The 22,166-nt window shown below is 41.6% G+C and overlaps 1 long non-coding RNA gene across 1 annotated transcript; it reads right to left on the bottom strand.

Annotated features, from left to right (window-relative positions):
- Positions 1 to 10,586: 10,586 nt before the first annotated feature.
- Positions 10,587 to 21,747, bottom strand: LOC109615326. The gene is made up of 3 exons (XR_002196315.2): positions 21,165 to 21,747; positions 20,954 to 21,063; positions 10,587 to 10,858 (listed from the first exon to the last, which is right to left on the bottom strand). It is a non-coding gene; the product is annotated as an uncharacterized LOC109615326 (long non-coding RNA).
- Between the last annotated feature and the right edge of the window lie 419 nt (positions 21,748 to 22,166).

Consider the following 22,166-nt stretch of genomic DNA (forward strand, 5'->3'; position numbering starts at 1 on the left):
CAGGCCTTACAAGACCCATAAGGTTGTACGGGTCTCAGAGAAAGGCCAAGACCAACCATTCAGTAGGTCACCCGCTACCCTCCCCGGTGTTGTACCCAGGCTGGATCCTCACCTGCCTACCCAAAGCAAGCCCCACAAGGCCAGCAAGGTTTCACCCGTCCTCCCATGCCTCACAGCTGCCAGCCTGGAGCCTCACCCACCCACTCAGAGCAGGCCCCCTGGGATCCACAAGGCTCCTCGATCTGCCTGGTCTCTGAAGTTGCCTGAGATGCCTGCCTCTCAAATGGAGCCCTCCCCATCCATTTGGAGGCCCCCCTGCAAAAACACCATGGAGCCCAATGAGAAGAGCAAGGCAGGGAGTTATGATACCACCCTGCACCCCGCAACCAGGACTCTGCTCCCTGTTATTGACGGCATTGACCGAATGGTCATCCCAGACGTCCTTAACCCCTCCTCACCTCCCCTGCAAAACAAGAAGTCATCAGGCCGCAAGATTCACTTTAAGTGAATCCTGGGTGTGGCTCCCCCTTCTGGACTAGGAGCCCCTTCCTCTTCCCACACACACACACACACACACAATTTTTCATTCTGAACTCATTACCCATTGTAGATGAACTTCTTTAATGTTGTTTGGGGTGTCTTCCCATAATCACCGTCTGGACTACAGGTTCTCTGGCCTCTCTTTCTCTCTTAAGACCAGAAGCCTTACGAGCTCCCACCAGGGTACAACCGGAGGGGTAGGACAACTGGAGGGGTAGGACAACCGGAGGGGTAGGACAACCGGAGGGTAGGACAACCGGAGGGGTAGGACAACCGGAGGGGTACGACAGGAGCCATGGCGTTAGGTAAGTCTATTAGCTAAATCTTTCACTTTAGCTATTCTTGTGTTTTTGCATGTACACACTTTTTTTCTGTTTGTATTTAAGAGTGTAGGATAAAGGTCACATCCATAATGCACTTCTTTTTTTTTGACAGGTTGGCTGAAACCAGTCTCTAACATCATCACCCCGACCAAACCTACAGTATGGTCACGCAACAAACACAACTATAAGAGAAAACAAAGGCAGACACATCATCAGGCTGCAGTGTCCTAAGAGGTTCTAAATGATTTTACCTTTGTGTCCTGCCTATTCTCTGAATACCCCTTCACTTCAGGACCATATAAAGTAGGAAATGAACAGCAAAGTTCCAAGAGAAGAACAAGCATGAAGGAAACTATTATGGCAGACTCCTGTGCTGGTCCACCATCTAGTGGAGAACACATGAACAGTTTTTTATAATTTCAAGTAAACTGGTTCTTATTAATGAGCAAAAACAGTTATCTGTTTGTTTTTACCAGACCAATGTCATACAGTTGTGTTATGACCATAACAAAACAAAACAAAAAACAGTGGTATTGTATGTTATAGATTTCATGGCATACCAATACTAACTTGGTGTGCTTAGAATGGCAGGATGATTCTTCAAGTCAATTTAACATCTTATATTATATATTACAATAGATATATATATATACACAGGTGCTGGTCATAAAATTAGAATATCATCAAAAAGTTGATTTATTTCAGTAATTCCATTCAAAAAGTGAAACTTGTATATTATATTCATTCATTACACACAGACTAATATATTTCAAATGTTTATTTCTTTTAATTGTGAGGATTATAACTGACAACTAATGAAAATCCCAAATTCAGTATCTCAGAAAATTTGAATATTACTTAAGACCAATACAAAAAAATGATTTTTAGAAATGTTGGCCAACTGAAAAGTATGAACATGAAAAGTATGAGCATGTACAGCACTCAATACTTAGTTGGGGCTCCTTTTGCCTGAATTACTGCAGCAATGCCGCGTGGCATGGAGTCGATCAGTCTGTGGCACTGCTCATGAGAGCCCTGGTTGCTCTGAAAGTGGCCTTCAGCTCTTCTGCATTGTGGGGTCTGGCTTATCGCATCTCCCTCTTCACAATACCCCATAGATTTTCTATAGGGTTAAGGTCAGGCGAGTTTGCTGGCCAATTAAGAACAGGGATACCATGGTCCTTAATCCAGGTACTGGTAGCTTTGGCACTGTGTGCAGGTGCCAAGTTCTGTTGGAAATGAAATCTGCATCTCCATAAAGTTGGTCAGCAGCAGGAAGCATGAAGTGCTCTAAAACTTCCTGGTAGATGGCTGCGTTGACCTTGGACCTCAGAAAACACAGTGGACCAACACCAGCAGATGACATGGCATCCCAAACCATCACTGACTGTGGAAACTTTACACTGGACTTCAAGCAATGTGGATTCTGTGCCTCTCCTCTCTTCCTCCAGACTCTGGGACCTTGATTTCCAAAGGAAATGCATAATTTACTTTCATCAGAGAACATAACTCAGCAGCATTCCATTCCTTTTTGTCTTTAGCCTAGGCGAGACGCTTCTGACACTGTGTCTTGTTCAAGAGTGACTTGTCACAAGGAATGCGACAGCTGAAACCCCTGTCTTGCATATATCTGTGTGTGGTGGTTCTTGAAGCACTGACTCCAGCTGCAGTCCACTCTTTGTGAATCTCCCCGACATTTTTGAATGGGTTTTGTTTCACAATCCTCTCCAGGGTGCGGTTATCCCTATTGCTTGTACACTTTTTTCTACCACATCTTTTCCTTCCCTTCGCCTCTCTATTAATGTGCTTGGACACAGAGCTCTGTGAACAGCCCGCCTCTTTAGCAATGACCTTTTGTGTCTTGCCCTCCATGTGCAAGGTGTCAATGGTCATCTTTTGGACAGCTGTCAAGTCAACAGTCTTCCCCATGATTGTGTTGCCTACAGAATTAGACTGAGAGACCATTTAAATGCCTTTGCAGGTGTTTTGAGTTAATTAGCTGATTAGAGTGTGGCACCAGGTGTCTTCAATATTGAACCTATTCACAATATTCTAATTTTCTGAGATACTGAATTTGGGGTTTTCATTAGTTGTCAGTTATTATCATCAAAATTAAAAGAAATAAACACTCAAAATATATCAGTCTGTGTGGAATGAATGTATACATTATAGAAGTTTCCCTTTTTGAATGGAATTACTGAAATAAATCAAATTTTTGATGATATTCTAATTTTATGACCAGCACCTATATATATACAGTATCATAAACATGAAAAATAAAGTTTCAAAAGTAAACGTAAAAAATTCAAAGCAAATCACTTAAAAACAAGAGTAAAACATCCATTTAATAGCAAGAGCATGCGATAATACAGCTAATGCAAAAATTGTTTTCAGGTAACAACCAACCAAATGACTTACATGTGGCCTAATCTCTTGCCTGCAGTTAGTATCTTTAGTTAGAATATTTTAATCTTTGCCTTTTTCTTTGCCCTCACTCAAATAATTTCTTTGGTTGCTACTTTTGTAAGTGGTTGTGTGTGAAGGGCTGTGTTTAGAAAGAGTTGTAGATTGTTTGTCTCCATTGGTTCACAAATTTAGGACTGTTCATCCTATCTAATTAATGTGTTTTGGTTTTCTTACCGAACACTTTACAATATATGCCAAATCATGGATTATAAACCCAGTGCTACAAATCCTGAACAATGATTGGCTGATTGCTGTGGTACATGAGACTGTATACAACAAGTGTAACACCTCATCACATTTTACTCCTATAAATGTGTTGGTAACTGGTTTATAATAGCAGTAAGGCATCCTGGGTTTTATTTTATATGGCCAACATACCACAGTTAAGTATCATGTCCAGAAGGCCGGGGTATATTGACCATATACCACATTTCCTTGCGTAATTATACCACTGAAATTACCGACACTCAACTAGTTAGTTAAACAATACATTAGGAACATACAAGGTGCAAGCCTTCTAAATGCACCTAGAATTTCTAAACAATCAGCTGGAGGCAGGGCCTTCTCTCATAGAGCTCTGCTACTGTGGAATGATAAATTAAGGTTAGAAATGCAGACTCAGTGCAAACTTTCAAGCGTCTACTAAAGACTAATCTCTTCAGCATGGTCTATGATTAAGTGCAGTCTGGCCCAGGGGTGTGAAGGTAAATGAAAAGGCTTGATACTGTCCACCCTTGCTGTCTTGCCAGGTAGGCTCTCATCGCCACTGGGATGCCCTCCCTCCAATGCCATTCGGGGGCGGAGTTGCTGTTTCTCCGTTGCACCCATTGTGCAATTGGAGTGAAATCTGCTGGCAATACTCGGCTTTCATTTCAGGGTGTTTGCTGTTGGTTGGTGTCCCTTTTGTTGATGCTTGGCAATGTGGGTGGATTGACTTCCTGCTTGTTGGGCTCTGACTGGGGCCTCCCATGGAAAGGGCCACAGTCTTACTGGACCCCCGTCTCAGCCCCAAGGTTTTACGCTGCTATATTAATGTGCTAGGGGTGTAGGGTCAGTTCTCCTCCTCCACGGTAAATCCTTGTAAACCTAAAGAATGCACTCTCTTAATTTTCCTTGTCTCCTGCTCCATTTAAACTTAGGAGGACACCTCCCGAGTACCCCCCCCCAACCCCCCATTTATACATTTTTAGGGGTTCTATGGTAGGAGGAACCGTATAGTAATTGTGAGTATTATTAGGGGTCCTCCGGTATGAAAATGCTGCAACTGCACACTGAAAATATATACCACGAGTACCTCCCACACAGACAACCACCCCCGATTCCTCTACCAGGGGAGCTACAGTACATGATTCAATTAGCTAAACTCAAAATGTTGGTATTTCCACCCCGTTTGACCTATAGTGCTGCATCATTGTGTACATGCCTCATTTCTGAAAAGGAACAAAGAAGTCTTGAGAACCATAAAATCCAGTATCTTGGATTTTTCTGTTGTGAAAATATGCCAAAACCTACTAAATATTTAACGTTTTACAAAGTAAGTCGGATTGACATGGCCTTTGGCATACAGGTGTCTCATACATGCCTCCTTAGACTGATTCCAGGAATAAGAGTTATCTTGTATAATGGCAGAAAATGTTGAAAAGGAAAGTTTTGAATGAGGAAGAGAAGCATTCAATTTGCACTGATCAATTAATTTTAACCCTTCTCTTCCTCACTCGAAACCTTTTTTGGAAAGGAAAGAAAAAGTGTGGTCTCTTAATTTTTTTCGGGGCTGTATGTATGCAAAATATGTATGCATTGCTTTATGGAACAATAACCTATACACTTCATATACATTGTGCCTTCTGATACCACTCCCATATCACATAATCTACAGTCTCCATGCCTTTCCCATTAGTGATTTCCACAACACCATGTGCATTTGTTCTTTGATATCTGAAAAGACAGCAAAATAGCAGCTGACAGAATTCTGTCCATTTTCAACACAAGCTAATGCTAATGCTAATAAATGCCTTTAAAACTATTTTACTTCTGAATTGTACATCAGATATACTTGCCAGTATATTTCCAGACTCTAGGCCATACTTCTGAACAGGGCTGACAATGAAACTAGTTGCTATGTAAAAAAAATCGTGTTATGGAAATTTTGAATTAAGGTGCATTTGAGCAATGTCTGTCTTTCCATTGGCTGGTATGTACATTTTTACTTTGATTGTGACACACGTCTGTATAATATCAGAGGATTATTAGGTATTTGGGCCATGTCCTCCTTCCTAGTTAAAGAAGGGTGTCAGTCCTTTCTGTTCCTTAGGAATGTAGGAGAGAGGGATCTGGTATATGTCCTTGGGGGGCATTCTTGATTGGTCACAGTAGAGTATAGGGTTAATCATCTACCTATCTGTAGGTTGTCTTTAAGTTCCCCTGAAGGGTTGAGAAAGTTAACCAGATGGGGGAAGACAACATGTCCCTTGTGTCAAGTCCAGGACATGTGATAGAACAAAGGGGATGTGTTTTATTGACATAGGACAGATGGGCAACAACTTACCACACCCCTTTTTCTATGTAATATATACGGATTGTGCATGTATTGAGTTAGAGACTCCTCAGACGATTATGTTTTTAAGCAGTTGACGCGTCTCTCTTATTTGCAAATAATAATTAATAAACTGTTAATTGTGCCGAGGGTATTTCGTCTCTGTACTACCTTCTTAAAGAGTTCTGATCGATAAAATTACCATCACAATTGACTGAACTATGACTTCACAAAGTTAGCCCTTTATCCTAACTCAAACGACCACTAGCGTTAATTAACTATTAGGCTGTACAGACAGGAAACCAAGCTACAGACAGGAAACCAACTTTGTTCCACCAGGTTAGGTATCCCCACTTAAAATTATGAAACAGTTATTGATTTTACCCATGCTAATTAGCATAGTTAGCATTAATTTACTATTAGGCTGTACCTTTGAAACCATTCGAGTTACAGACAGGAAACCAAAATTGTTTCACCAATTTAGGCAATCCCCAGTTCATATGATGAAACATATTATGTTTATTGACATTACATATGCTAATTAGCTTAAATAGCGTTAATTAACTATTAGGCTTTTTCTTTTGAACCATTTGAGCTACAGACACGAAAATAACTTTGTTTCACTAGTTTAGGCTATCCCTACTTCAAATTAGGAAATGTTTATCAATTTTACCTATGCTAATTAGTGTAATTAGCGTTAATGAACTACTAGGCTGTATGTTTTGAACTGTTCAAACTACAGACACAAAACCACTTTGTTTTACAGGTTTAGACAATCCCCAGGTCATATCATGAAAGGTTTTTCGATTTTACTTATGCTTATTAGTGTAGTTAACGTTAATTAACTATTAGGCTGTATATTTTGAACCGTTCATGATACAGACACGAGACCTGTCATTGGTAACCCTTTTGAACATTAACTATGTCATATATGCTAATTTATGCTAATTACCCTCACCAACTGTTTCTTTTGAACCTTACAAAAATACAGACTCCAAACCTTTCAATAGGTAAACACTATTTAGAACCATAAATACTTTTTTAAACAGCTAGCAAGCGCACCACAATTTCTTTCAGGAAATATACTGCTCTAGTTTCATATTGCCTTTTTATATTCTATGTTTGCCATCGTCTTGCTTTTGCTTAATGACTTACATCCACCTAACCATTTCAGGGTTTCTCTGCAGATGCCCTGTTTATTCTACCTGTTGTTGTTTTTTTTGCCCTTTCTTAGTTTTTGCACTGAATTCTCTACTCCAATTCACCTTTTTGTTTTTTGAACTACTTCTCTATGGTGTGTACTATATTTTTATTCCTGTTGTTTTTATTTTGTTTCATCCATAGATTTCTTTGTCTTTTTCATACAGTTTCTACTGTGTTCTACTTTCTGTTGTTTTTATTATGTTTCATTGTTTAACAAATATCTGCTTCCCTCTATGCTCATTGTCCTTTGCCTCAAACATCTCCCCATATAGTGTGATCCAATTGAATATGTTGATCAATGACATCTACGTTGTCAATAATACAATGCTTTGCAGAAACATCATGCCCTCAATGTATATCTGACACAGTCTCATTCTGCTACCTTTTGCTCAAAATACCATTCCCTTGCGTATGTAAACGTGCAACAATAACCCATAGACGTAGCACTACCTTACCACTGCCTCTTTCACTCTCAATGCTTGTCTGTCTATTGTCTTAGGCAGTAATCAATTGGCTCAGATGTCTATATGACCACACACACGTGGACACAAATGTCCCTTACCTGAATATTTTCTTATACTTACCATATTGCCACTCTATGGCAGTACTTTGTATATACTCAATATGCTTCTATGCTGTCTTCATCTTTGACACATACACAGGCACACACACATCTTAGACAGTGGGCTATATGACTATACAAAGATATACAGTGTGTGTCCCCTACCAGACCATTTTACAACTTGTACTCTTAACATTTTCACTTGGCACAGCCAGAAGAAGACTGGTCACCCCTCCGAGACCAGTTCCTCTCTAGGTTTCTTCCTTAATTTCAGCCCCTCTTAGGGACTTTTTCCTTGCCATTGTGCTTCAACACTTTTGTTGCTTGCTCCTTGGAGTTTCAGCTTGGGTGTTTTTTAAAAGCACTGTGACAACTGCTGATGTAAAAAGGGCTTTCTAAATAAATTTGATTGATTGATTGACAGGTCAGAATAATTATGACACAAAATGTCAGGATACACTGACATGGAAAATCTAAGACCAAATGTTTATATTCAGTTGTTATGAAGTACCATTCTTTTTAACATTCTGTACTAACTGTAGGCCCTGTGTTGAGTTACGATTCCCTAGCACAATTAAAAGCATTCGATTACCACTCCCAGTCTGGTATAATGTTGACTAAATGTTCAGTGGAAATTTGACAAAAGTGACACTCCCTGCCGACTGTGCAACTGTCTAACCGACTATCAAACCTTTTGTTAGGTAGAACTTAGAGGTCACACTAGCAATGTTAGTAGGATACACCCATCAGCCATAACATTATGACCACCTGCCTAATATTGTGTAGGTCCCCCTTTTGATCCTGCTGCTAACGTGGGACCTCCATGAATCGGACCTGTTTGTCCAGCACATCCCACAGATGCTCGATTGGATTGAGTTCTGGGGAATTTGGAGGCCAATTCAACACTTTGAACTCGTTGTTGTGTTCCTCAAAGCATTCCTGAACCATTTTTGCTTTGTGGCAGGGTGCATTATCCTGCTGAGAGGCCAATGCTATCAGGGAATACCGTTGCCATGAAAGGGTGCACATGGTCTGTAACAATGCTTAGGTAGGTGGTACGTGTCAAAGTAACATCCACATGAATAACAGGACCCAAGGTTTCTTAGTAGAACATTGCCCAAAGCATCACACTGCCTCCGTCGGGTTGCCTGTATGTTTTGACACCTTTCTTTCAGTGCCAGCATGAACTTTTCTAGCAATTTGAGCCACATTAGCACACGTTGGATCGGACCACATGGGCCAGCCTTTGCTCCCTACATGCATTAATGAGCCTCGGTCACCTATGACCCTGTTGCTGGTTCACCGCTTTTCCTTCCTTGGACCACTTTTGATAGGTACTGACCACTGCAGACCAGGAACACTCCACAAGGGCGGCAGGTTTGGAGATGCTCTGACCCAGTCGCCTAGACATCACAATTTGGCCCTTTTCAAAGTCGCTCAGATCCTTACGCTTGCCCATTTTTCCTGCTTCTAACACATCAACTTTGAGGACAGAATGTTCACCTGCTGTCTAATATATCCCAACCACTGACATGTGCCATGATAACGAGATTATCAGTGTTATTCACTTCACCTGTTAGTGGTCATAATGTTATGGCTAATCGGTAGTGATGGTCAAACAAGGCTTCATTAGCATTCTTTTAGCTGCTGGATATTATGATGGAAGCACTCAGATTTTCTTTATCACAATAAAAGCCATCTTGGAATGTATATGGTCATATAGTTAACAATCTAGTCTGTAATAAAGAACAAGAAAGAACAACATTGGAACAGACATTAAACAGAAAATGACAGACTAGATTGACAGACTAGATTGCCTTATATATTTCAATGATGGCTTTTATTTTGAAAAAGAAAATCTGAGTTAGCGCTGCTAGCATAATATCCTGCTGCTGGAAGACCGGTAATGAAGCCTCGTTTGGCCATCACTACAGATCGTTGTATAAACAAGCTCACATATTATATTACTGTTCATAAGTGTTAAGAGCAATTCCGCTGTAAGGTCAACCTGAGCATGAAAAAACTATTTCCAATAAATAACTTTGAATATAAATAAATATTCTTTGCACATTTGTGCCATTTTAAACAACATTTTTAGATGACAATATATGAATTATAAGGACATTTGCTTAATTCATCTCTCATATATGAAACAAAAATGTTTGCACAATGTCACATCCATAACAGTAATTATTCCTTTCTAAATTGTATTCGGTTCTCCCCAGTTAGAGACAGCTGCGTCTTGTTGTCTCTAATTGGGACCCTATTTAAGTTGTTCTGTTTGCCTTTCAGTTTGTAATTTTTTTGAGTTAGCGGTCTGTGTTTGCTGCGCTTCAATTCTGGTTTGTACTGCGCCTTTGTTTGTTTCCTTTGTTGTATTGACAAGAAGTAGCATTATAGGGATGTCCTATCTGCGCCTCATGTCCTGCCCCTGAATTGTGACACCACTTCTTTGCCCACTATCCTGGAACCTCAATGATGGAATCAGCTTCCCTTTGAAGGACAGAATAGCACAGTCTCTGCCTATTTAAAAAAAACATCTGAAAACTCCCATTTTCACAGAGTACCTAAAATAGTTCAACAGAGGTTCCACTGGCACCTGTTGTCTTTTGTGAACTTTTTTTAATGAATTTATGGTCTTCTTTCCAGCACAGACTTTTGCCATGATTCATTCATTGATTAGGATGCACTTATGCACTATGCACTAATGCACTAATAAACTGTGTCGTTGATTCACCTTGCTATTTTAAAATGTATACACTTTCTGTAAGTCGCTCTGGGTAAGAAAATGTGTCTGCTAAATGACTCAATTGCAAATGTTTTATTACATAATGTCATGTATTGTACTGTAGGAGAAACAAGGCACCGGGTCTTGTATTTGGAAGTAAAGTTTTATTCCAGTCATTTCAGAAAAACGCTTCTGCATTCGTAGAATACAAGTGGTAATGTCCACATTGAAAGAAGAACGCATACATGGGTAATGGAAATGCAAGGTGCAATGTCCACATAGAAAGAATACATGTAACATTTAACATTGATGAATACAGAATGAGGGGCAGAAGAGACCTACACACACACACACACACACACACTCACAGATGAGATAATGGGAACCAGGTGTGATGATGGGGACAAGACAATTAACAGACTGGGTGATGATGAATGGGAGCGATGGCACCTAGAAGGCTGGTGAAGCTGACCACCGGAGCTGCAGCTGACCAGCTGAGGGCGCTGGGGGATCGGAAGCCGTGACACAAAGACAAATAAACGTTATTTTCAGGCAACAATTGCCATTAAATGTATAGGTAGCTAACGTCACAAGCTATAAATCAGTATATAGGCTGGCGAACAGAAAATCAAATCAATCAATTGTCATAAAAAGTATTTTTTACATCAGCAGTTGACACAATTTTTTTTTTAAGATTATTGTAGCAAAACCATGGGCATCGTTAGGCCTAGGCAACCGGGACTATAGCCCCCAATTTTGTGTCAACTGCTGATGTAAAAAATACTTTTTATGACAACTGATTGATTTGATTTTCTGTTCGCCAGCTTATATACTGATTATGTATGTATGTATATATATATATATATATTGCCACTGCTCTATTCATCTGTAATTCATCTGTAATTCCGATCATGTGTTAAAGCCCTCAAAAAATATGATATTGTTTATAAAAAAACGCAAATGAAAAAACGCTGATCGTTGTTAGCATCTGATTATGGCAGCACATTTATGGTATCATTATTCTAAGGGCAATAAGAAGAGTAGTGCAACACGATTAATCAAAATCATATTGAAATCACAATTTTAACATGTACGATTTCAAAACAGCAGAAATCTGTGATTTTGGCTTTTGATTTAATTTTGATTTAATCAAAATAATTATTTTTACTGGTGTTTCATCTTCACTATAATCATGTTTGTATTTTTATATCATTTTACAGGATTTGATTTTAAAATCCATTTGCCTAAAATAATTATTCAGATAATTAGTATAAAGATTGGAGTCTGGCAAGCGAACGGCATGATTGTGTCAGTCAACACAAATCTACAAGAATTCAGACCACACGTCTTCCCCTACCTTTTACTATTTTAAGGCAATAAACGTTTACAATTCAAATGGCTATGCCCCGAATGTATTGTGATCCTAGCAACGCCTCTGAGCAAAACTATTTGCAAATGTGAGTGGAGAGTTTTGTAACTGTATCTCAATCTGTATGTGCTTAATTAGATTAAATGTGTACCAAGAATCTCAAAATGTGTACCGAGTTTTGTAAATGTGTACAGGAGTCTGCAAACATGTATTCAGGTTCTGTATGTGCGTAATCAGAATTGTAGTTGTAAAAACATGTCAAGATCTGTATTCAGATTAGCAAGTGTATTTAGATTTGTAAATGTGTGGACAAATCTGTAAATGCCTAGATAGATCTGTGAATGTGAAGACGCATCTGTAAAGGAGTATACGCATTTAATGAGAGGCCCAACTCAGATGAGTTGTATTCGAAGTAATGGTAAGAATGAATGAATAATTAAGATTATTGAAAAGAGTAACCTCAATTAAACAGGAATTTTTGGAGGAAGAAAGGATGACATTTTGCGTTCAACAAAATCTTATTAACTGCATCAGGAAGAATCGAACCTGTGACCATGTGAACAGCAGTCTGGAGCAATGCGGGTGTTGTTGCATTGGATGGGGCCATGTATTGCGAGATCTTGGCCAACAACCTCCTTCCCTCCGTAATAGCATTGAAGATGGGTCGTGGCTGGGTCTTCCAGTATGACAACGACCCAAAACACACAGCCAGGGCAACTACGGAGTGGTTGCATCTCAAGGTCCTGGAGTGGCCTAGCCAGTCTCCAGACCTGAACCCAATAGAAAGTCTTTGGAGGGAGCTGAAAGTCTGTATTGCCCAGCGACAGCCCCGAAACCTGAAGGATCTGGAGAAGGTCTGTATGGAGGAGTGGGCCAAAATCCCTGCTGCAGTGTGTGCAAACCTGGTCAAGAACTACAGGAAACGTATGATCTCTGTAATTGCAAACAAAGGTTTCTGTACCAAATATTAAGTTATGCTTTTCTGAGGTATCAAATACTTATTTCATGCAATAAAATGCAAATTAATTACTTAAAAATCATACAATGTGATTTTCTAGATTTTTGTTTTAGATTCCATCACTCACAGTTGAAGAGTACCTATGATAAAAATTACAGACTTCTACATGCTTTGTAAGTGGGAAAACCTGCAAAATCGGCAGTGTATCAAATACTTGTTCTTACCACTGTATTCTCCATTGCTATCTAATACACAATCCTATTATCTTTTCCATGAACGAAACTCTTAATAATTACCTTGTCTTCTCAAATTACCTATTGTTTGGAAGACTAAAATAATAGCTAACCAACACAAAATGATTGTCTTCAATGACTCTATTACTGTTCTACGACTACTATCCAATAACTAGCTCCATGACTCTCTTGACTAACTTGACTAATTCTGTTCACTATAGGCCTTGTTAAGCCCCCCCCACCCCCCTTCTTGTACTCTAAATATGTTAACTTGTATACTCTTAATATGTTCACCCGGCACAGCCAGAAGTTGACTGGTCACCCTTCTGAGCCTGGTTCCTCTCTAGGTTTCTTGCTAAATTTCGGTCTTCTTAGGTAATTTTTTCTAGCTACTGAAATTCAACACTGTTCTTGTTTGCTCCTTGGGGTTTAAGGCCTGGTGTTTTGTAAAAGCACTTTGTGACAACTGCTAATGTAAAAAGAGGGCCGGAGGGTGCAGCCAGGGGCCGGAGGGTGTCAGGTTTGGGGACCACACAATTTCGTCATTTGATTGATTGATTGATAACTCTTTTGGTTGTGACCATAAAGCTCCATTTTAGTCTTGTCACTCCAAATTACAGTGTGCCAAAATCAAGGTGTTGTCTGGCATATTGTAACTAAGCTTTTTTGTGGCATTGACGCAATAAAGGCTTCTTTCTGTACTATTGTTGTTTTGTGCTCTTTGAAACAACCACACCGTCCTTTTCCAGAGCAGCCTGTATTTCTCCTGAGGTCACATGTGGGTTTTTCTTTGTATCCTGAACAATTCCTCTTGCACTGACTGGCATTTGCAAGGCTTTGTATATCTTTTTATACCCTTTTACATCTTTATAAAGTGCCATTACCTTGTTACTCAGGTCTTTTGACAGTTCTTTTCTGCTCTCCATCGCTCAGTGTCTTGCCTGCTCAGTGCATCCACATGAGAGCTACCAAACTCATTGACTATTTATAGACAGACACTAATTGCAATCTAAAAAGCCACAGGTGTGGGAAATTCATATTTAATTGCCATATTCTGCCATATTCTTTCCCCATGGGTCCGGCCAGGCTCAGCCCGAAGGAGAGACATGGGGCCGCATTCCTGTGGGCTCACCACCTACAGGAGGGACCATAAGGGGTCGGTGCGGAGAGGATCGGGCGGCAGTCGAAGGCGGGGGCCTCGACAACCCGATCCCTGGACACAGAAACTAGCTCTAGGGACGTGGAATGTCACTTCGCTGGCAGGGAAGGAGCCTGGGATCGTGCGTGAGGTTGAGAGGTTCCGACTAGAGATAGTCGGGATCACCTCTACGCATGGCTTGGGCTCTAGAACCACACTCCTTGAGAGAGGATGGACTCTTCACCACCCTGGAGTTGCCCATGGTGAGAGGCGGCGGGCTGGTGTGGGTTTGCTTATAGTTCCCCAGCTCTGACGCCATGTGTTGGAGTTTACCCCGGTGAACAAGAGAGTCGTTTCCCTGCGCCTACGGGTCGGGGATAGGTCTCTCACTGTTGTTTGTGCCTACGGGCCGAAGGGAAGTGCTGAGTACCCGACCTTCTTGGAGTCTCTGGGAGTGCGCCGACTGGGGACTCTATCGTTCTACTGGGGGACTTCAACGCCCACGTGGGCAACGACAGTGACACCTGGAATGGCGTGATTGGGAGGAATGGCCCCCCTGATCTGAACCCGAGCGGTGTTCAGTTATTGGACTACTGTGCTAGTCACAGTTTGTCCATAACGAACACCATGTTCAAGCATAAGGGTGTCCATCAGTGCACGTGGCACCAGGACACCCTAGGCCGTAGGTTGATGATCGACTTTGTTGTCGTTTCATGTGACCTGCGGCCGTATGTCTTGGACACTCGGGTGAAGAGAGGGGCGGAGCTGTCAACTGATCACCACCTGGTGTTGAGTTGGATCCGATGGCGGGGGAGGAAGCTGGACAAACTCAGCAGACCCAAGCATACTGTAAGGGTCTGCTGGGAACGTCTGGCCGAGTCTCCTGTCAGAGAGATCTTTAACTCCCACCTCCGGCAGAGCTTCGACTAGATCCCAAGGGAGGCTGGAGATATTGAGTCTGAGTGGACCATGTTCTCCACCGCCATTGTCGAAGCGGCCGCTCTGAGCTGTGGCCATAAGGTCTCCAGTGCCTGTCGAGGCGGCAATCCCCGAACCCGGTGGTGGACATCGGAAGTAAGGGATGCCGTCAAGCTGAAGAAGGAGTCCTATCAGGTCTGGTTGGCTTGTGGGACTCCTGAGGCAGCTGACGGGTACCAGCAGGCCAAGCGGACTGCAGCCCGGGTGGTTGTGGAGGCAAAAACTCGGGCCTGGGAGGAGTTCGGTGAGGCCATGGAGATGGACTATCGGCTGGCCTCGAAGAGATTCTGGCAAACCGTCCAGCGCCTCAGGAGGGGGAAACAGTGCCCTACCAACGCTGTTTACAGTAGAGGTGGGCAGCTGTTGACTTCAACTGGGGATGTCATCGGGCGGTGGAAGGAGTACTTCGAGGATCTCCTCAATCCCGCCGTCACGTCTTCCATTGAGGAAGCAGAGGATGAGGGCTCAGAGGTGGACTTGTCCATCACCCAGGCTGAAGTCACAGAGGTAGTCAAGAAACTCCTTGCTAGCAAGGCACCGGGGGTGGATGAGATCCGCCCTGAGTACCTCAAGTCTTTGGATGTTGTGGGGCTGTCTTGGTTGACACGCCTGTGCAACTTCGCGTGGCGGTCGGGGATAGTGCCTCTGGGATGGCAGACCGGGGTGGTGGTCCCTCTTTTTAAGAAGGGGGACCAGAGGGTGTGTTCCAACTACAGGGGGATCACACTTTTCAGGAAAGTCTATGCCAGGGTACTGGAGAGGAGAATACGGTCGATAGTATCCTTTGGAGGGGGCTTCGGGAATATGGGGTCCTGGGTCCTTTGCTAAGGGCTGTCAGGTCCCTGTACGACCGAAGCAGGAGCTTAGTCCGCATTGCCGGCAGTAAGTCAAACTAGTTCCCAGTGCATGTTGGACTCCGGCAGGGCTGCCCTTTGTCGCCGGTTCTGTTCGTAATTTTTATGGACAGAATTTCTAGGCGCAGCCAGGGGCCGGAGGGTGTCAGGTTTGGGGACCACACAATTTCGTCTCTGCTCTTTGCGGATGATGTTGTCATGTTGGCCCCTTCAAACCCGGACCTTCAGCATGCACTGGGACGGTTTGCAGCCGAGTGTGAAGCGGTGGGGATGAGAATCAGTACCTCCAAATTCGAGGCCATGGTCCTCAGTCGGAAAAGGGTGGCTTTCCCACTTCAGGTTGGTGGAGAGTGCCTGCCTCAAGTGGAGGAGTTTAAGTATCTAGGGGTCTGGTTCACGAGTGAGGGGAAGGTAATTTATATCATAGGTACTCTTCAACTGTGAGTGACGGAATCTAAAACAACCTCAATTAAACAGGTATTTGTGGAGGAAGAAAGGATGACATATTGCGTTCAAAGAAATCCAGAAAATCACTTTGTATTATCTTTAAGTAATTCATTTGCATTTTATTGCATGACATAATATTTGATACATCAGAAAAGCAGAACTTTATATTTGGTACAGAAACCTTTGTTTGCAATTATAGAGATCATACGTTTCCTGTCGTTTTTTACCAGGTTTACACACACTGCAGCAGGGATTTTGGCCCACTCCTCCATACAGACCTTCTCCAGATCCTTCAGGTTTCAAGGTTGTCGCTGGGCAATACAGACTTTCAGCTCCCTCCAAAGATTTTCTATTGGGTTCAGGTCTGGAGACTGGCTAGGCCACTCCAGGACCTTGAGATGATTCTTACTGAGCCACTCCTTAGTTGCCCTGGCTGTGTGTTTTGGGTCATTGTCATGCTGGAAGACCCAGCCACGACCCATCTCCAATGCTCTTACTGAGGGAAGAAGATTGTTGGCCAAGTTCCGTGATACATGGCCCCATCCATCCTCCCCTCAATACGGTGCAGTTGTCCTGTCCCCTTTGCAGTAAAGCATCCCCAAAGAATGATGTTTCCACCTCCATGCTTCACGGTTGGGATGGTGTTCATGGGGTTGAACTCATCCTTCTTCTTCCTCCAAACACGGCGAGTGGAGTTTAGATCAAAAAGCTCTATTTTTGTCTCATCAGACGACATGACCTTCTCCCATTCCTCCTCAGGATCATCCAGATGGTCATTGGCAAACTTCAGACGGTCCTGGACATGCGCTGGCTTGAGCAGGGGGACCTTGTGTGCGCTGCAGGTTTTTAATCCATGACGGCGTAGTGTGTCCCAGCTCTGTTCAGGTCATTGACCAGGTCCTGCCATGTAGTTCTGGGCTGATCCCTCACCTTCCTCATGATCATTGATGCCCCACGAGGTGAGATCTTGCATGGAGCCCCAGACTGAGGGAGATTGACCGTCATCTTGAACTTCTTCCATTTTCTAATAATTGGGCCAACATTTGTTGCCTTGTCACAAAGCTGCTTGCCTATTGTCCTGTAGCCCATCCCAGCCTTGTGCAGGTCTACAATTTTATCTCTGATGTCCTTACACAGCTCTCTGGTCTTTGCCATTGTGGGGAGGTTGGAGTCTGTTTGATTGAATATGTGGACAGGTGTCTTTTATACAGGTAATGAGTTCAAACAAGTGCAGTTAATACAGGTAATGAGTGGAGAACAGGAGGGCTTCTTCAAGAAAAACCAACAGGTCTGTGAGAGCCGGAATTCTTACTGGTTGGTAGGTGATCAAATACTTATGTCATGCAATAAAATGCAAATTAATTATTTAAAAATCATACAATGTGATTTTCTGGATTTTCACTAATAGGCCATATTATAGGCAATATGAACATTGTAAGCAAAACATTATGATATGTCCAATTAGCCTTATTTGATATGGTGATCTGTTTTGGCTACTATAGGTTAATGAGGCAATAACTGTGATTGGAATAAAATGAAACGAAAACATAAGGGCATTTTGTTGATGAAAATGGCTTAATCATTATTCAAACTATAGAAATTAGACTAAAACTGAAAGGTATACTATCACATGATCGATGATGTCCAAAGCTTTGTTTGATCAAGCTCTTTTCAAATCGGAATGCAACAACACCCATATTGCTCCAGACTGCTGTTCACATGGTCACAGGTTTGATTCTTCTTGATGCAGTTAATATGATTTTTTTGAATGCAAAATGTCATCCTTTCTTCCTCCACAAATTCCTGTTTAATTGAGACTTATCGATTAACACTGATCTGTGTCAAACGGACTGTGCCTCTATGTCAGAATTCGCTAGTAACAAGTTCAGTTAGGTTTGCTGCAAATATAATTTCAATACAGTATTTATTATACATTTTTTCCCCTTAAGTTTCCACCAAGGTTATATTTTAAGCTTTTATTGAGGAAACCTATTAAGACTTTGTGGAAATGTTACCATGTTTCTTGAACACAATAATTGTGTTACCTAAGTTACAGTTCTTCAAGTATACAATAAGGATGAATAACCATGATATATTGTGTGGAAATGTAAAATGATTCATTAATTTGAATGTAAAATCTGAAAATAATGTGTAACAGTTAGTTGTGATGACATGGACATGGTTGCTATGGTAGCTATGACATGGACATGCCAAATCATTCAAATCATAAAGCACAGTTGTTTCTGGATATTTTCAAGAAATATTGGTTAATCTACCTATATGCAGTAAATGCACATGTTTAGCATTATTGTCAAGGGTTTACTCAGTGATATCTCTCCTACATTTTGACCAATACACACAGTACCAGTCAAATGTTTGGACACACCTACTCATTACAAAAGGTATTTCTTTATTTTTACTATTTTCCTCCATGTAGAATAATAGTGAAGACATCAAAACTATGAAATAACACAAATGGAATCATGTTCTAACCAAAAAGTGCTAAACAAATCAAAATACATTTATATTGTAGATTCTTCAAAATAGCTACCCTTTGCCTTGATGACATCTTTGCACACTCTTGGCATTCAACCAGCATTATGAGTTATTCACGTCAAATATTTTCCAACGGTCTTGAAAGAATTCCCCAAAATAGTGAGGGCTTGTTGGCTCATCCCAAACTCTCAACTGGGTTTAGGTTAGTTAATTGTGGAGACCAGGTCATCTGATGCAGCATCATCAGTTTCTTTATTTTTCCAATAGCCCTTACACAGCCTTGAGGTTTTAGTAACTTGTCTTGCTCAAAAACAAATGATAGCCCACTAAACGCGAACCAGATGGGTGGTGGTGTATTGCTGCAGAATGCTCGGGTAGCCATGCTGGTTGAGGGTGCCTTGAATTCTAAATAAATAACAGAGAGTGTCACCAGCAAAGCTCCCCCAGAAAATCACCCCTCTGCCTCCATTGATTCATCATGGGAACCACACATGCGGAAATCATTTTTCACCCACTCTGCGTCTCAAAAAGACACAGCGATTGGAACAAACATAAATAAAGATTTGACTCATCAGAACAAAGGATAGATTTCCCCCAGTCTAATGTCTATTTCTGGTGTTTCTTGGCCCAAGTAAGTATCTTCTTATTGGTGTCTTTCAGTAATGGTTATTGTCCAGCAATTTGCAATGTCATTATCAATGAAAATGATTCCCTGGTCAGAAATAATTTGTTTTTTCATTTCACATTATTTTATTATCGATTTGTTTTTCACTGAACACAATTCGTTTTGGTTGAGGTTTTGCATTTAATATCTCTATTTTTGGTTGCCATACTAATACTTTTGTTGGTACCGTATTAAAACCCAAGGAACTCTATGAAATGGCACATATTTTTATGGATCAGCGTGAAAAATGACATGCTCATCGACTGTTAGGATCAACAGCCAATCCAAAATAAGTGAACCAATGGAGACGCATGTAGTACTCCTTTAAAACCTCGCCCTTCACATAAAATTTGTGGAAAAATTCACAACCAAGAAATCTTGAGTGCCAAGAAAAACATGGTAAAAGGGATGATTTAAGTATTGTAACAAAAGATATTAACTGCAGACGACTTGGTATATTCGAGCATTTGTTTTATAATCATGTCTACTTGCTTTTAAATAAAGGCTTTTGTCTCATTTTAAAATGATTTGCTTTCCCATCATGTTCTTTTGTTATTGATAATCTTTCTGTTACCAACTGGTTTCAATTCCATCATTTTGTATTAGATTTCAACTACCAATGCTTCACTTTAGTTTGAAAACATTATGTTTACGTTTGCAACTGAATATTTTAAGTACACGATTGTGTACTTAAAAAATTCTGTTGCAAATGTGTGTATATATATATATATATATATATATATATATATATATATATATATACTGGAATTCAATACATATGGTGTGAAATTGACTCCACAAGTATACCCCAATTAATAAGATATGCAAAGATGACCTAATGATGTAACCTAGTATTTAAGCACTCCAAATTTGTGTTAATAAACCCTAAAATTCATAACATACAGTACCACTTTTGTTTTCTTTTGTTCAGGTCATAACACAACTGTATGATATAGTAGTTGAAAAAACGAACAAAACAGGGAACTGTTTTGGCCCATGAATGAGAACCATTTTACTTGATGAAAATACCAACAAACAGTTCTTGTGTCCACCACAAGGTGGTGGACCAACCTAGCAGTCTGCCAAAATACTTCTACTTCCAGCATGTTCTTCTCTTGGCTCTTAGCTGTTAATGTCCTACTTTATATGGTCCTGGCATGAAGAGGTATCCAGAGAATAGCAGGACACAAGTAAAATCATTAAGACCCTTGTAGGACTATGTAGCTGAAGCCTGATGATGTGTCTAACCTTTTTTTCTCTGAAAGTTGTGTCGCTATTAAAGGAACATAGGTTTGGATGGTGTGATGATGTTACAGATGGATTCACTCAACATGTAAAAAAAACAAAGTGCATGAGGGATGTGACATTTAACCTAGATGCTTGCATGCAGAAAAATAAAAATATCTTTGTACGTAGAAAAAGGCGAGTAGTTGAAATTAAAGATTTAGCAAATAGACCTACCTGTTGTCCCACCTACATATAAAACGTTGAAATAGACGCCATGACTCCAGTCCTTCCCCTCTGGTCGTACCCTGGTGTGGCTTTTGGTCTAGATAGTGAGGCCAGATGACCTGCAGTCCAGATGGTAAATATGTTGAGATTCCCTAAACAACATTAAACAGCTACATCTAAAATGGGGCAGTGTTTGGTTTGAAATAGCATGTGTGCTTACCAAGCTCTTTATCTTAGTGGGTAGAGGGAGTGATTCCTTGACTGGAAGAGAGAGCCACGCTCAGGACTCACTTAAAGTGAATCCTCCAGCCTGATGACTTCTTGTTTTGCGGGGGAGGTGAGGTGGAGATGAGGACGTCTTGGATGACCATTTGGTCATCAGCTTCAATAACAAGGAGCAGAGTCCTGGGTGTGAAGTAAGGATGGTATCATAACTCCCTGTCTTGCTCTTGGACCATGTTTTTTTTAAATGGGGTATGCTCCATTTGAGAGGCAGGCATCTCCGGCAACTTCAGAGACTGGACAGATTGAGGAGCCTTGTGGATCCCAGGGGGCCTGCTCTGAGTGGGTAGGCTGGCAGCTGGGAGGCATGGGAGGACGGTTGAAACCTTGCTAGCCTTGTCGAGCCTGCTTTGAGTAGGCAGGTGAGGATCCAGCCTGGGAGTTACAACACTAGGGAGGTTAGCGGGTGACCTACTGAATGGTTGGTCTTGGCCTTTCTCTGAGACCCATACAACCTTGTGGGTCTTGTGAGGCCTTTCCAGAGTGAGTGGGCAAGGCTCCAGGCTTTCAGCCAACAGACAAGGGAGGGCCGAGGGAGGCCTGATGGATTGATGGTTATGGCTATTGTCAAAGACCAGTGGCATTTTGCAGGTCTTCTGGGTCACGCCTTGAATTGGCGGGCAAGTCTCCACACTTTCAACCACAAGACCAGGGAGTGTTGAGCGCGGCCTGATGGCTCAACGTTCCTGGCTTTCATCAATGACCTGTGGCATTTTGCAGGTATTCTGGGGAATGCCCTGAGTAAGCAGGCAAGGCTCCACACGATCAGCCACCAGACCAGGAAGGGTACAGGACTTCTGTATGTAATGGTTTCTGTCAATGCATGTCCTCCTGGTTTTTCTCTGGGCTGTTAGGCAAGGATCCTGGCTGGCAAATGATGTGGCAGGCAGACAAGTGGGAGGTCTCCTCAGAATTGTCCTCCCCAGACTCCTGGACTGCC

The sequence above is a fragment of the Esox lucius genome, chromosome 22 (genome assembly GCF_011004845.1).
Source record: "Esox lucius isolate fEsoLuc1 chromosome 22, fEsoLuc1.pri, whole genome shotgun sequence".
Classification (NCBI taxonomy): domain Eukaryota; kingdom Metazoa; phylum Chordata; class Actinopteri; order Esociformes; family Esocidae; genus Esox; species Esox lucius.